This window comes from Balaenoptera physalus (genome assembly GCF_965194825.1).
Source record: "Balaenoptera physalus genome assembly, chromosome: 4".
Classification (NCBI taxonomy): domain Eukaryota; kingdom Metazoa; phylum Chordata; class Mammalia; order Artiodactyla; family Balaenopteridae; genus Balaenoptera; species Balaenoptera physalus.
Window position 1 is genome coordinate 5,572,948 of NC_138891.1, and position 15,854 is coordinate 5,588,801.

A 15,854-nucleotide genomic window follows, 5' to 3' on the forward strand; every position below is an offset into this window, starting at 1 on the left:
GTATTTAATTTTTGATAGTTTGATTAATATGTATCTTGGTGTGTTTCTCCTTGGGTTTATCCTGTATTGGACTCTCTGCACTTCCTGGACTTGATTGACTATTTCCTTTCCCATATTAAGGAAGTTTTCAACTATAATCTCTTCAAATATTTTCTCAATCCCTTTCTTTTTCTCTTCTTCTTCTGGGACCCATATAATTCGAATGTTGGTGTATTTAATGTTGTCCCAGAGGTCTCTGAGACTGTCCTCAATTATTTTCATTCTTTTTTCTTTATTCTGCTCTGCAGTAGTTATTTCCACTATTTTATCTTCCAGGTCACTTATCCATTCTTCTGCCTCAGTTATTCAGGTATACTGCTTATTTCCTCTTCATTTGTTTGGTCTGGTGGGTTTTTACCTTGCTCCTTCATCTGCTGTGTGTTTCTCTGTCTTCTCATTTTTCTTAACTTACTTGTTTCGGGTCTCCTTTTTGCAGGCAGCAGGTTCGTAGTTCCCGTTGTTTTTGCTGTCTGTCCCCAGTGGCTGTTTGTTCACTGGGTTGTGTAGGCTTCCTGGTGGAGGAGACTAGTGCCTGTGTTCTGGTGGATGAGGTTGGATCTTGTCTTTCTGGTGGGCAGGAGTATGTCCGGTGGTGCATTTTGGGGTGTCTGTGACCTTATTAAGAATTTAGGCAGCCTCTCTGCTAATGGGTTGTGTTTTGTTCCTGTCTTGCTAGTTGTTTGGCATGGGGTGTCCACCCATCGAGCTTGCTGGTCATTGAGTGGAGCTGGGTCTTAGCGTTGAGATGGAGATCTCTGGAGATCTCTTGGAGAGCTTTCGCTGTTTGATATTACATGGAGCTGGGAAGTCTCTGGTGGACTAATGTCCTGAACTTGGCTCTCCCACCTCAGAGGCACAGACCTGACACCCGGCCAGAGCATGAAGACCCTGTCAGCCACATGGCTGCGGGTCCTGGAAGGTCTCCTGGGGAGGTGTGGTGGCTGTCACTCACCGTGGGGAGAAAGACACTTGTCGCAGAAGCCCCAGAGACTATTCCTCTGCATGAGCTCTCCTGGAGGCTGTCATTTTCTCCTGTTTTTTATATTCTTTTCCTTTATGGTCTATCACAGGATACTGAATATAGTTCCCTGTGCTATATAGTAGGACCTTGTTGTTTATCCATCCTATATATAATAGTTTGCTTCTGCTAATCCCAAATGCCCAATCCTTTCCTCCCCCAACCCCCTTCCCCTTGGCAACCACAGACCTGTGTCTGTGAGTCTGTTTCTGTTTCATAGATAGGTTGGTTTTTGTCATATTTTAGATTTCATATGTAAGTAATATCATATGGTATTTGTCTTTCTCTGTCTGACTGACTTCACTTAGTATGATAATCTCTAGGTCCATCCATGTTGCTGCAAATGGCATTATTTTGAATTCCACTCCTGGGCATATATCCAGACAAAACTCTAATGAATTCTTTATCAGCAGTTGGAAAGCATGAAACCCTGGACTTCTGGACAAGGGATTTCCCTGTCCCCTCTATGTAAGAACAAGGGCTCCAGCCAACACAGGTGAAATATATGACAGGGAATGGACATCTTAAATATGGTAGAAAAATTTACAAGGCCAAATTTGTCTTCCAGTTTCCTGTACAAGAATACCTGCATATCTTAGGATCTAATGACATAAGTGTTAATAGATCATTTCTGTAATTCTTTACAGTTTTGGGAGCATTTAAAACAAATAGTGTTAACTATTAAACAGCTAAAGATGCCCTTGAGCAGTGTTTGTCACATCACCAGGAAAACTCATTATGTACCTAATAGAGAGAGTCAGAAGACAATGCCTTTGCTGTTTACAACTCTCCTGATGATTCTTATGTACACTAAACCCCTATCTAAAAGAGATACTAGTTCTGACATCTTTTAGTAGTCTTTCTTTACATCTTTGGAATAATACAAAACATTGGAATGCTGTCACCACAATGGTTGGCCTTTTTTCACAAAAGGGATTTTTCCGCTTTGACATAAATCTTCTGTAACCGTACATTATTTAGGCAAACAATGCATGATTTTGGAATTTGCTATTCATTTATGCCATGCCTCTTCCATAGAGAAAACAAACAACTAGGAATATGTGTATGTAGTTTTCATTTTCTGTGATGACTTCATAAGTCTCTGTAATAAAGCACAGGTGAATTGTGTTTCATAGATATAAGCATTATGCAGATAGACCAGAATAAAAATGGAAAGGTTTAGATACCAGCTGATATGATTACGTAGCAGAGGCAGTTTCTGGAGAGTTCACATGCCCCAGCTATCACAGCATTCCACTTCAAGTACAAAGCACACACAAAGTATTTTGAGCTCCAAATCCAAATGGCACCCTGGGCACCTGCATTGCATACCCCTGCCTGCCACCCACCATGTCTGAGAGTCTTGCAACTTGACGTGCCAGCAAATAACAAACAATCAAAGACACCATTCACTAGGGTGAGAATCTGAAGCCTCCTGATCCAACCACCACACATATTTTGGACTTACGTATATGTTTCTGTAAATCCTTTCCAAGATGTTTAGCTTGATAACGTTGGGTATATTCTGTTCTGGGAACATGGACTGGTTTCTGACAGACATCTGTTTCATAGTGAGATAACTTCATATCGTTGCAACCTTAAGGAACTTGCCCAACAATTATGCTATTTACTAACTGCACGAGCTTGAACCAATTATTGAATTACTCTGTGCTGTTTCCCTACCTGTTAAATGGGCATACGAATAGTTCATCCACTTCATAGTGTTCTTGTGTCAGTTAGCTAACTTAACAGAGGTGAAGTGCTTGAAACAGCACCTGGCACATAATAAGCACTATATAAATATTACCATTATTATTATTATATTATTATTATCATTATCCCTTAGTATGCCTTGTACAAACAAGCAAGAGTTCTTTGGCCAAAACTGGTATTTTTAGGGAACAACAGACATTTTATACACCTGATTGTGTGTGTGTGTGTGTGTGTGCACATGTATGCATGTGTGATAAATCATCTATTTCTCCAAACTTTAGTGTTAAGGAGAACATGTCTGTGCATGCATTTGTGTGTGCTGGGAGATCGTCAATTATTTTTATTTAGAAACAAAAATATGTTTTAAAGTGTAGATAGGTCCTTAGGTTTAGAAATAATAAGAGCTACCATTTATTGGGCACTTATAATTGACCAGACCCTTTCTATACTTAATCTTGTTTCATTTTTATAAAAATCCCTTTATAAAAGAGATATTTCATGGTCTCAGAAGTTAACCAATCAGACCAAATAGCAAGTAAGTGCTATAGTAGATATTTAAGCCCAAGTCTTTTTTCTTTTTATTCAATGATTTTTCATTTACTTTCAGAATTGTACAACTATCAACATAATAAAATTTTAGAACATCTTTTTTCTTTAAAACCAATTGCTCTTTTCACTCTATTTAATCATCCTAAATTAACGAATGTTTAATTAATGAGCTTTAAAGGTAGTGATGCCAAGATTTCCATTAGGTCTTATCATTTAGTTCGGCCATCTACTCGTCCACCCATCCAACAAACATTTCTTGAAAAAACAATTTGCTAAGCAATTGGGATTTTAAAATAAAGCTTAAGACCTAGCATCTGCCTTGAGAATTTCACACTTTAGGAAGTAAATGGACATGCAAATGAATAAATGTAGATTATGCTAGGGAAGTATACAAAATGTCATAAGAACCAAAAGGGAGGTACCTAAGAGGAGACGGGAGGTCAAGAAAGGCTTCCAGATGAGAGAGCATTTCAGAAAGCTGAAAGAGGAGCTGAAATTAGTCTAGAGCCAAACAGGAAGGGATTCCGTGATCTTTCTAAAGGATGAAGTTCTGTTCTACAGAGGTTGGGTGAATGTTTTTCAGACAGCTAGAGACATTTGATAAGAGGACGCTTTGGCTTATGTTAGATCCATTCACCATAGACCGTGGAGGACAGAAATGGGGGATAATGGGGGGGTGAGTGAAAATGGAACTGTTTGGCATTTCAATAGAGGTTACTTGGAACTGATTTCATCGGTTCAATTGCATAATTGCATAATTCTATTGCAAAACTATGTGTGTTAAAAATTATTTAATGTTCTATCTTGTATTTTTTCTGTTTCTTCACTGCACCATCCCCTTTTCCCAGCAAACTGCAAGATTCTTGAGAGGAGCACAACACAAATCCACTGGAAATGAAATCAGGACAAATCCTCAGCCAAGTCAGTGTTCTAGGGGTGGATTCGGAAATGACATCCAACAGAGATTCATCCTTTTAAATCAAAGCTCTCATCCCTAACATTGTTTCTCCCGTAACTCCAGAGGATTTTGAAAAACAATTTTTTACCATCTCCCGAAAACCAAAGCATTTTCCACTTGTGAGAATAATTTACAGAGAGGGAAGAGAGTTTGTGTGGTTTTTAGATTCAACACAGGAAGAACTGAACATCAATTGCTATTCAGATGGAGAAGCAAGATCCTGAAATCTCTCCTCAGTGAATAAAGTTATTTGGAGAGCCATTTATTTATTAAAAATGTGTGTGTTGCTATGATACAAGTTTGCAACAGGCACAGAACTCTGCTTAAAATTGCTGCTTCCTGGAGGGTGGTGCATTGTGGGTGTATGGTACCCTGGACTGCCAAGCCAAACCCTCTGTCCCCTCCAGGTCAGAGTGAAGTCTGGATGTCATTCCCCTCTCCTGGTGGCCAAGAGGGATACAAACCTGAATCCTCTCAGAGAATTGGCTGACAAATCCCCAGATTCAATGGATTGCCGCTATTACAATTTTCCATCATAAGAAAAACCTTGATCCCTATTTAAAGCTGTATTTTGTTAAATTTTAGACAGACTTTTGGTGAAACACATTGCGAACTGTCTGTTTGCTTTCAGTTACATATATTTGTTTTGTGCATTTCCTCCAGAGTATCTTTAATAAATGACTTGTGATGTAAAGTAAGTGAAGCAGGGTGGCTAGGTGGGGTTGGGTGGGTGAGGAGGGATGAGGAGCCTTAGATGGAAGGAGAGAGAACATTCTCATGGTTCAGTGATGTGTGTAAAATATTAATAACAAAACCTAAGATGAAGGGGTTAAAGTTTCATGGACACAGTTTGGCTTCACGTAGAAACATGCTTTCTAACTCACAATGTTATCTCACAATCAAGAGTCAGGGTGCCAGCTGCTGAGAAAGCAGGCTTTGGAGATATAACGCCTGGGTTAGAATTCTGGCTGAGCCACTACTCACTCTTGTATCCTCAGGAAATTTACATCACCCCTCCATGCCTCATCTTTCTTATTTGTAAGATAAGGATAAACATAGTGCAGAAAGTACAGAATTATTAAGAGGATCAGGTGAAATAATGTATGTGAATGGCTTAACACAGTGCCCTGCATACAAGAACAAGAAAAACAATTTACAATCTACTTAACATTTACTAAATGTCTCTATGTGCTGTCAGTCCCAAGAGTTTTGTGTGTATGACCTCATCCTATTCTCACAATAACCCTACATTATAGGGAATCTTATTATTCCCCACCTTAGAAATGAGAAAACTAAGGCGTTAAGTGTGGTACAGAGGCCCAAGGTCTCACAAGGGTAGAATAAGGATTCAAACCCCAGCAGTGACTCCAGAGCCCATGATTAAAACCACTGATCATGTTTGGGTTTCGGAATGTGCCTGGCACATTGCAAGCATTACATAAATAGTAGCTATTCTTTCTCTTATTATTAAAGATGGAGTAGGTGCCTTGGAAGGCAGAGACCTGGAACTATTCAGAGTTTGGTTCATCACTCTCAAAGAATTCTGAATGAAGGATGACTACAGTTTGTAGAAAATTATGAATTGGCCTGAAATGACCCTTTCAACTCTGCATTGGCTTTGGAAACAAGCTGATGTGGATTAAAATCCTGATTTGTGGAATCTAGAAAAATGGTATAGATGATCTTATTTGCAAAGCAGAAGTAGGGACACAGACATAGAGAACAAATGTATGGATACCAAGGGGGAAGGGGAGGTGGGAGGAATTGGGAGATTGGGATTGATATACATACACTAGTGACACTATGTTTAAAATAGTTAACAAATGAGAACATACTGTGTAGCACAGGGAACTCTACTTAATGCACTGTGATAACCTAAATGGGAAGGAAATCCAAAAAAGAGGGGATAGTGAGAGTAGCATCGACATACATGCACTACCGAATGTAAAATAGCTGGCTGTTGGGAAGCAGCTGCATAGCACAGGGAGATCAGCTTGGTGCTTTGCGATGACCTAGAGGGGTGGGATAGGGAAGGTGGGAGGGAGGCTCAAGAGGGAGGGGATTTGGGGATATGTGTATGCATATGCCTGATTCACTTTGTTGTAAAACAGAAACTAACACAGTATTGTGAAGCAATTATACTCCAATAAAGATCTATTAAAAAATTTTTTTAAAAGATGGGATATATGTATATGTATAGCTGACTCATTTTGCTGTATAATAGAAACTAACACAACATTGTAAAGCAACTATACTCCAATAAAAATTAATTAAAAATTCTGATTCTGCCACTTTCTAGTTATGTGACCCTGGACAAGATGTTTGACATCAATGAAAACTTCATTTGCCCGTGAAATCACAACAGTAATATCCATATTGTATGGATTCAGTGGAAATCATGTGCCTAGAATTTCACACACTGCTTGACACATGGTAAGTACTTGTCAGGTGATAGCAATAATTTCTATTATCAGAATATTTATACTGATTAGTTTGTTACTTCTTCAATCTGTTTTATTCTCTAGTCTCACCTTTTCATGTTGGACTACTTAATGTTTTACAGGAGACACATTTTTCAGATGATTCTGTTACTCTGTCAAGGGAAAAGACAGAATTGGGTACCCAAAGTTAAAGGAAGATAGAAAAAACTAGAAGAAACCATTGGAAGTGGAGGAAGTGGCATTGAAAACAAAGAAAGGAGGAGATGTGGAGATCTGTGTGGCTGACTTCTCATTTTAGCCTAAATCTGGTGCCACTGCTAAGCACAGTAAATTCTGAAGATGAATGAAAGCAATGGCTATCCGTTGGTCCCTCAAAAGCCCATATGTCCCCAGCAACAACGACAAGAGAGGATGGCCCCACATGGGTCAAGCAGACTCACTTGACCTAGTTTCATCTTCAAAGGCAGTGACTCTAAGCCCACCTCAGACACCCCTGGCCTCACTGTGAAAGAACCATGGTGAGTTCTGTGCTGGCTTCTATGACGGAGCTGTGATATTTAATCAGAGAACAAAGAGGCTATCCTAACAGAGATGAATGACCGTGATGGGAACAAATCAAGGTGAGTACCCCCAAATGCAACATATTTAGGTAAACATCTTGGGTTCAAATTACACATTTAACTCTTCAAGGATGGCCCCAAACTCATATTTTTTTATAAAAATATTTACCTGGATCCTGAATAGTTTAACGTCCTTCTTGTATGGGAGGAAAGAAGAAATTATTAACAGGTCTATTTTATTTTGAAGCGTTTCTATCCTTTTACAGGTTTCAGGCTATGCAAAGGGAGAGAGGGTGGGAGGAGGCCATTCTAGGGAGGACTGATAACACAAAGAGAATGAAACGGAAGCCGAAAATTCAGGCTCCATGTGCTTCTCACACTATAGTTAGGCTGTCACTAATGTGGCTATTAGCTTTTCATGTTCAGATTTATTATGCTGTCATTATAGCACTTTTCTTTGCTGATGTATCAAACCACTATTACATATTTGTTGGCATCTCATCTATTTAAGGGAAACAAGTGATTACCCGTTGCCAAGGAGACTAATACGGAGTGTGCAAGCAAAGGACTGCAGAGTTCCTGTTGGAAGATAACAAGTTGCTGGTATCTTATTTTCCATTAAATCATAAACTACCTCATTGTTTGAAGAAAAAATCATCTTCTTCCTCCCATTAAATAAAAACTTAGAGCACTTATTCAAAGGGTAAGTATAAGACTTTTAAAAAATGAAATAGGTGAACATGATAGACCAAAAATATTTTGGAAAATAATAACTTCTAATAAGCTTCCCTAGAAAGAAAATTAATTTCTGAGATTTTTGAAAGTTTTCTTCTCCATTGGAGAACTGTGGAACCAAAATATGGCCTAAGTGTTTCTAAAAAAAAATAAGAGACAAGGTTATGGATATGAATTGTAGATTTCCATAGACTCTGTGACACATGTTTCGAGAAAGTCACATGGGATTTAAAGTTAGGCAGATCTGGGTATCATTTCTCAATCTCAATAGGTTGGCTGTCAACCTTGCCCAAATTGCTTGTCCTCTTGTGTCCATTCCCTTGCTTATAAAATAAAGAACAAGACATATACCACAAGCATTGTTGCGATAATTAAATGAGATAACATTTATTAATCACCTACTATATGTAGTTTCCATATGTACCTCCCAATATTTCAAGTCATCATTCATTGAATTCAAGCCTTCATTGAACATCTGCATTTATTTAGGGATACAAATATGAATAAGACACGGCACAGTCTTGAAACTCAGAATTTTTACAGCTGTCTAGAAAATGATTCATATAAATAAAAATATAATTTCAATACTATGTTTTCAGTATGATTATGGAATGTATTTGTTGAGGTAAGGTTAACTACTGTAACAGATAAATCTCTAAGTCTTAGCAGTTTAACACTTTTTACTAATGATTTCAACATATGTGTGCCTAATGGTTAGGTTGATGGGCTTCCTGTGTTCACATAGGACCCAGGATCCTTTCGTCTGATGATTCCATCCCCTTCTGAAAACATCTGCTTAATCTTCAGTGTGGCAGACAGAGAGGATGGAGGATTATCCTGGAGAGGTTCTCCAAGGCCAGACCTGGAAGAGTCACATATCACTTCTGCTTGACGTCCATTGGCTAGAAACCAATTACAAAGTCACACTTACCTGCAAGGGAGACTGGAAAAGGCCAACTAGCTTTGAGCCCAGGAATAAGGAAGTGGTTTATGAGCATCTGGACAGCCTCTGCAACCCAGAATTAAGCACCGATATGAAGGAAACACCAAATAGGACCACAGACTTCAACCTAAGGTGGGTGGTGAAGAGGGTGTAGGAAAAGACTTCCTGGAAGAAAGGATCATTGGATTTTGTTGTAAAATAAGTAAGCATTATCTAAGTAACAAAAGACATGAGAGGGGTGTTTGTGGTGGTGGAAACAATATAAGTAAAGGCTTAGAATAAGTCAAATAATAGAATGAACAGCATAGTATAAGCAGGATACCATGAGCAGTTCAGTATTACTGGAGCAAAATGTGAGATGGAGTGTAATAGGTAATGAGGAAGGGGTGGAATAATAATAATATAGATAATAATAATAATATAATAACAGCTAATATTTATTGACCACTTATTAAACACCAGGCCCTGTTCTAAGCATTTTACATGTATTAACTAATTTGATCCTCAGCAATCCTATGAGGCAGGCATAATTATCCATGTGACATGGGTGAGGAAATTAAATAATTTGTCCACAAATACAGAATGAATAAGTGATAGAGCTGGGATTCAAACCCAGGCTATGAACTCCAAATCCTAACCTATAAGCATTTGAGTACTTCTGGTAGAAGATCCTAGTAGATCATATTGGTTATGGGTAGCTTATTGAACCGTGTTGAGCAGGGGAAGGAGTAACACAAGGAAACCTGCATTCTAGGTCTATAGGTCACTCTGGTGGTTGGTGGAGGTGAATTAGTACAGTGGTTCTCAAATCTGAGTGTGCTCTGGACTCCCCTGGAGAGTTTATTAATCCACAAACAGCTGGGGTGTACCACCAAAGTTTCTGGTTTGGTGGCTCTGGAGTGAGATCCAATAAGTGGGTTTCTAACAAGTTCCCAGGAGATGCTTCACACACATTTTGAGAATTACTGATTAAAATTGAAATATGCTTGTTTGGGTGGGTAGCCTTTGATACTTTGAGATAATAAATAGTAAGTACATAATATCATATTCCCTGCCCCACTGTTAGAATACCACCTTTTTAACTCTATTTTCTGAATTATAAAATGTCTATGAGACTTTTTTTGGTTGGTAGTTACTACCAATTGGAACAATAGACTTAAGTAATTACTACATGGTAAATATGCTGTGCTGGTTTGCTAGGGCTGCCATAACAAAATACCAGACTATATAGTTTAAACAACAGAAATTTATATTCTCCCAGTTCTGGAGGCCAAAAGTCCAAGATCAAAGTGTTGACAGATTTGGTTTCTTCTGAGGCCTTTCCCCTTGGCTTGCAGATGGCCAACTTCTTGCTGTGTCCTCACATGACCTTGAATCTCTGCGTTTGCACCCCTGGTATTTCTTTGTCTTCTTGTAAGAACACTAGTCATACTAGGACCTCACCTTGTGGGCCTCATTTTAACTTAAATACCTCTTTGAAGGGTTATTTCCAAATACAGTTGTATGGATTACATCTCACCTATATGACCTGATTTCAACTCAGTTATCACTTTAAAGGCTCTATCTCCAAATATGGTTACATTCTGAATCACTAGGTCTTGGGACTTCAATACATGAATTTTGGAGAGATATAATTCACCCCATAAATTTGCCAATTTAAGGTTACTATGAAGTGTTAAGTTTTTGGTGTATGACAGCAGTAAAACAGGGGGTACTCTATTTTTCCCAAATTACCCAGTTATTGACACTAGTGTCTAATCATTTAGTCAAATAGCTAAGGCAAAAATTTCCATCTTTCAGATACAGACAAAGATCCAATGTCAGACATTGTACTCTGCTGTTCAGGGTGTATACTCAGGACAATATACTCAGTTGGAATACAGGTACTTCATACATTAACAGTGGGAATATTAAGTGGTACAACCCCAGTGAAGGAGAATTTGGTAATCTCTAGCAAACTTACATTGCATTTTCTCTTTCACCCAGAAATATCATTTCTAAGAATATGTTCCAAAAATGTGTCATCAAAAGGTATGAAAAGAATGAGCAAGTTAACCCATTGCGCCACTATTTTATATTATTATTTTACTAATACTGAAATACTGAAAATAACCCCCAAACATCAATATGTAACAGTTAAACTATGCTGTATTCACACAATGGAGAATTATGCAGCTGAAAAAAGGAATGAGGAATATATCTATATACTACTATATCTCAGGATATATAATTACATGAAAAACCAAGGTGGAATAAATTCTGTATGGAATGCTATTATTTATTTAAGAAATTATATAAATTACATAAAAATGTTCAATGTCTATAGAGGAAGGGAACATAGGGTGGAAGAAACAGGGAAAAAACAGTGTTTATAAAAATACATTTTTCTGTAGTTTAAAAAAAAGCGTTTTTGAGATATAACTGACATCCATTCAACTGTATATATTTAAATGTACAATTTACTAAGTTTTGACAAGTATACATCCGTTAAACCATCACCATAATTATGGTAATAGTCATCCATCACTCTCCAAAGTTTCATTTGTAATCTCTACCCCCTTCCCCTCTCCAAATGCCCTTCACATCTCCATATAACCACCTCTAATATGCTTTCTGTCATTATAGATTTTTTTCAATTTTCTAGAATTTTATTTTTTTAAAGATTTATTTATTTATAAATAAATAAATCTTTAAAAAAATAAATATTTTTGAAATATGCTTTGAAATATTTTTGAAATATTTATTTATGAAAAATAAATATTTTTAAATAAATAAATAAATAAATAAACATAAATATTCATTTTTGGCTGCATCAGGTCTTTTTAGTTGCGGCATGCAGGATCTTTTGTTGTGGTGCAAGGGCTTCTCTCTAGTTGTGGTGTGTGGGCTCCAGAGCACGTGGACTCTGTAGTTTGTGGCATGAAGACTCTCTAGTTGAGGTGCAGGAGCTCAGTAGTTGTGGTGTGTGAGCTTAGTTGCCCAGCGGCATGTGGGATCTTAGTTCCCTGACCAGGGATCAAACCCACATCCCCTGCATTGGAAGGCAGATTCTTTACCATTGGACCACCAGGGAAGTCCCAATTATCTAGAATTTTATTTAAATGGAATCACACAGTATGTACTCTTGTTTTGTTTGGTTTTTCTCACTCAGGATAATTATTTTGAGATACAATTTATGTTGTTTCATAGATCAATAAGTCATTTCTTTTTATTTCTGGGTAGCATTGGATTGTATCGGCATTGGCATACTGGTTTATTTCATGATTCACCTATTGATGGATATTTGGCTTGCTTCAAGTTTTTGGCTACTGCAAATGAAGTTAGTATAAACATTTGTGCACTTTGTATTGACATATGGTTTCATTTATGTTTCACTTTTTAAGAAATTGCCAGACTGTTTTTCAAAATAGTTGTACCACCAGCAGTTTATGAGAGTTTCCAATTTCTCTACATTCTCAGCACTGCTATGGTGATATATAGCATGGTCAGTTCTCTTAATTTTAGCCATTCTAATAGATGTGTAATATCTTATTATGGTTTAATTAGCTTGTTCTAAGGACTAATGATGTAAGAATTTTGTGTATTTATTTATTTATTTTTTGCAACATTCTGGTGCCCTTAGCACCGGTATTTGTTGTTATTATTGTTTTAATTTTAATTGGAGTATAGTTGCTTTACAATGTTGTTTTAGTTTCTGCTGTACAGCAAAGTTAATCAATTATACATATACATATATCCCCTCTTTTTTAGATTTCCTTCCCGTTTAGGTCGCTACAGAGCACTGAGTAGAGTTCCCTGTGCTATACAGTAGGTTCTCATTAGTTATCTATGTTATACATAGTAGTGTATATATGTCAATCCCAGTCTCCCAATTCATCCCACCCCCCTTCCCCCCTTGCTATCCATAAGTTTGCTCTCTATATCTGTGTATCTATTTCTGCCTTGCAAATAAGTTCACCTGTACCATTTTTCGAGATTCCACATATAAGCAATAATGGACGATATTTGTTTCTCTCTTTCTTACTTACTTCACTCTGTATGACAGTCTCTAATTCTATCCATGTCTCTGCAAATGGCACTATTTTGTTCCTTTTTATGGCTGAATAATATTCAATTGTATATGTCACCCATACATCTTCTTGGTGAAGTGTGTCTTCAAATATTTTGCCCCTTGCCATGTTGTAATTTATAAGAAAAATATACATTTGGTCATTCAGAAGACCAAAATACAGTTCTCATATATATTTGGTCTTCCTTCACAGTTCCAGGCTCACAGCTCCTAAAACCCTTGGAATTTCCTAAGTGTTGAAAGTGATAAAAGGTGTCTTTTGTTATGTTAATGAGGAGACTTTTGGAAAGCACCAGAGGATGGTGGCTGGTTGTCAGTAAAGCAGACCACATGATTAGGGAGTTGGAACTTTCAGTCCCATCCCTGACCTCCAGGGAGGAATGAAGGGCTAGAGGTTAAATCAATCATCAATGGCCAATGATTTAATCAACCATGCCCTAAGTAATGAAACCTCCATAAATACCCTAAAGGACTGGGTTCAGAGAGCTTCTGGTTTTGTGGGCACCTGGAGTTTTGGGGATAATGGTGCTCTCCAAGGGGACAAGGAAGCTCTGTGCCCTCTCACCATACCTTGCTCTAGGCATCTGGCAGTTCCCAACTTATATCCTTTTATAATAAACAGGTGATCTAGTAAGTATAATGTTTCTCTGAGTTCTGTGAGATGCTCTAGCAAATTAATCAAACCCAAGAAGGGTATCATGGGAGCCAGTAGGTCAGAAGGACAGGTAACAACTTGGACTTGTGACTGGCATCTGAACCCCAAGATGGAGGTCATTAGAACTTCCAACCTATAGCCGGTGGGGTCAGAAGCACCTGGACTTATAATTGGTCTCTGAAATAGAGGTGGGTGAGTGGTCTGGTAGGACTGAGCCCTCTACCTGTGGAATCTAATGCTGCCTCCAGGTAGATAGTGTTAGAATTGAGTTGAATTCTCGGACATCCAGCTGATGTCCAGAATTGCTTGTTGGAAGGTGTGGGAAACCAACCCCCATTCATGGATTGAAATTGGGTCCAAGAACCCCAAAGCATCCCCTTACCCTGCCACCCCTTTTAACTGAGTTTTTTCTTTTCTAATTATTGAAGTCTGAAGAATATTTACATATTCTGGAATCAAATCCTTTATCAGATATTTGCTTTGCAAAGATTGTTTTTTTCCCAAACTATGGCTTCTCTTTTCATGCTGTTAAGAATGTCATTCAAAAACACAGAAGTACTTAATTTAATTATTTTTAATTTATTCATTTTTTTTTATATGCATCGTGTTTTTGACATCTAATCTAAGTAATATTTGCCTAACCATGGTCACAAAGTTTTTCTCTTGTATTTCTTCCAGAAGTGTTATAGCTTTAAGTTTACAATTTGGATCTTTGAACCAATTGTGTAAATTTTCATATATAGTTCAAGATATCCAAAAGGTTTTGTTTGTTTGTTTGCTGCATATTTACAGTCAAATGTTTCAGGAGTGTTTGTTGAAAATACAGTGATTTCCCCCATATAATTGTCTTTGCACACTTGCTGAAAATCAGTTGACTGTATATGTGTGGGTCTATTTCTGGGCTATATATTCTGCTTCATCGCCCTATTCATCTGTCTTGGTGTCAATATCATACTATTTTCATTACTGTAGTTTTACATTGCCTTAACATCTGGTACTTTTAGTTCTCCAACTTTGATTATTTAAAAGGCTCTTTGCATTTCCATATGGGTTTTAAATTCATCTTGCTAATTTCTGCAAAACATTATGCTGGAGTTTGATTGAAATTATGTTGAATCTATAACTAAATTGGGGGAGAATTTGTATGAAGCCAGTGTTTCACTCATTTATTTTGGTTTTCTTTAATTTCTCTCAGCAATGTTGGGAAGTTTTCAGCTACAGTCTTTCACATTTTTGTCAAAATTATCCCTATGCTTGTATTTCATATTTTTATGTTATTTGAAATTGAATCTTTAAAATATAAATATCTGATTATTTGTTGTTAACATAAATAGAATTGATTTTCTTATACTCATATCTTAAGATCTTGATAAGCTCACTTATTAATTGTAATACTTTCTTTTAAGATGCCATTAGATTTTCTACATAGACAATATGATCATTTTGCTTCCTTCCTTGCTGTCTGAACTTTTGTTTTTCTTGCGTAATTGCACTAGCAAGAAATTCCAGTACAATGTTTAACAGAAGGATTGCTTCCAGTTTGGGGCTATTAAAAATAAAACTTTCTCATTTCTTATTTTAGAGGAAAATTATTTAGTATTTCATGACTAAGTATAATATTAACTGAAGGTTTTTGGTTTTTTTTTTTGTAGATGCCTTTTATTAGGTTGGGAAAGTTCCCTTTTCTTCTCAGTTTGTGCAGAATTTTTATCATGAATAGATATTTCATTTTATCAAATGCTTTTTCTGAATCTATTGAGTTGATAATATAGTTTTCCTTTCATAGCATGGCAATGTGGTGAATTATGTTTATTGATTTTTGAATGTTAAACCAATATTGCATTCCTGGGATAAACCTTATTTGGTAATGATGTATCATCTTTTAATATATCGTTTATTTTTAAAATTTTGTTAAGAATTTTTGCATCTAGTTTAATGGTCTAGTTTAATTTTGGTGTATATTTTAATTTTGGTCTATAGTTTACTTTTCTTGTAATATCTCTGGTCTCTGGTTTTTGTTTTTTGCTTGTTTGTGTTTTGTATCAGACTCATTCCTTCCTCAGAATGAAGTGGGAGGTATACCTTCCTCTTGAATTATCTGGAAACTTTTGTAAAATGGGTATTATATATTCCTTAAGTGTTTGGTAAAATTCTCAAGTGAAGCCATCTGATTT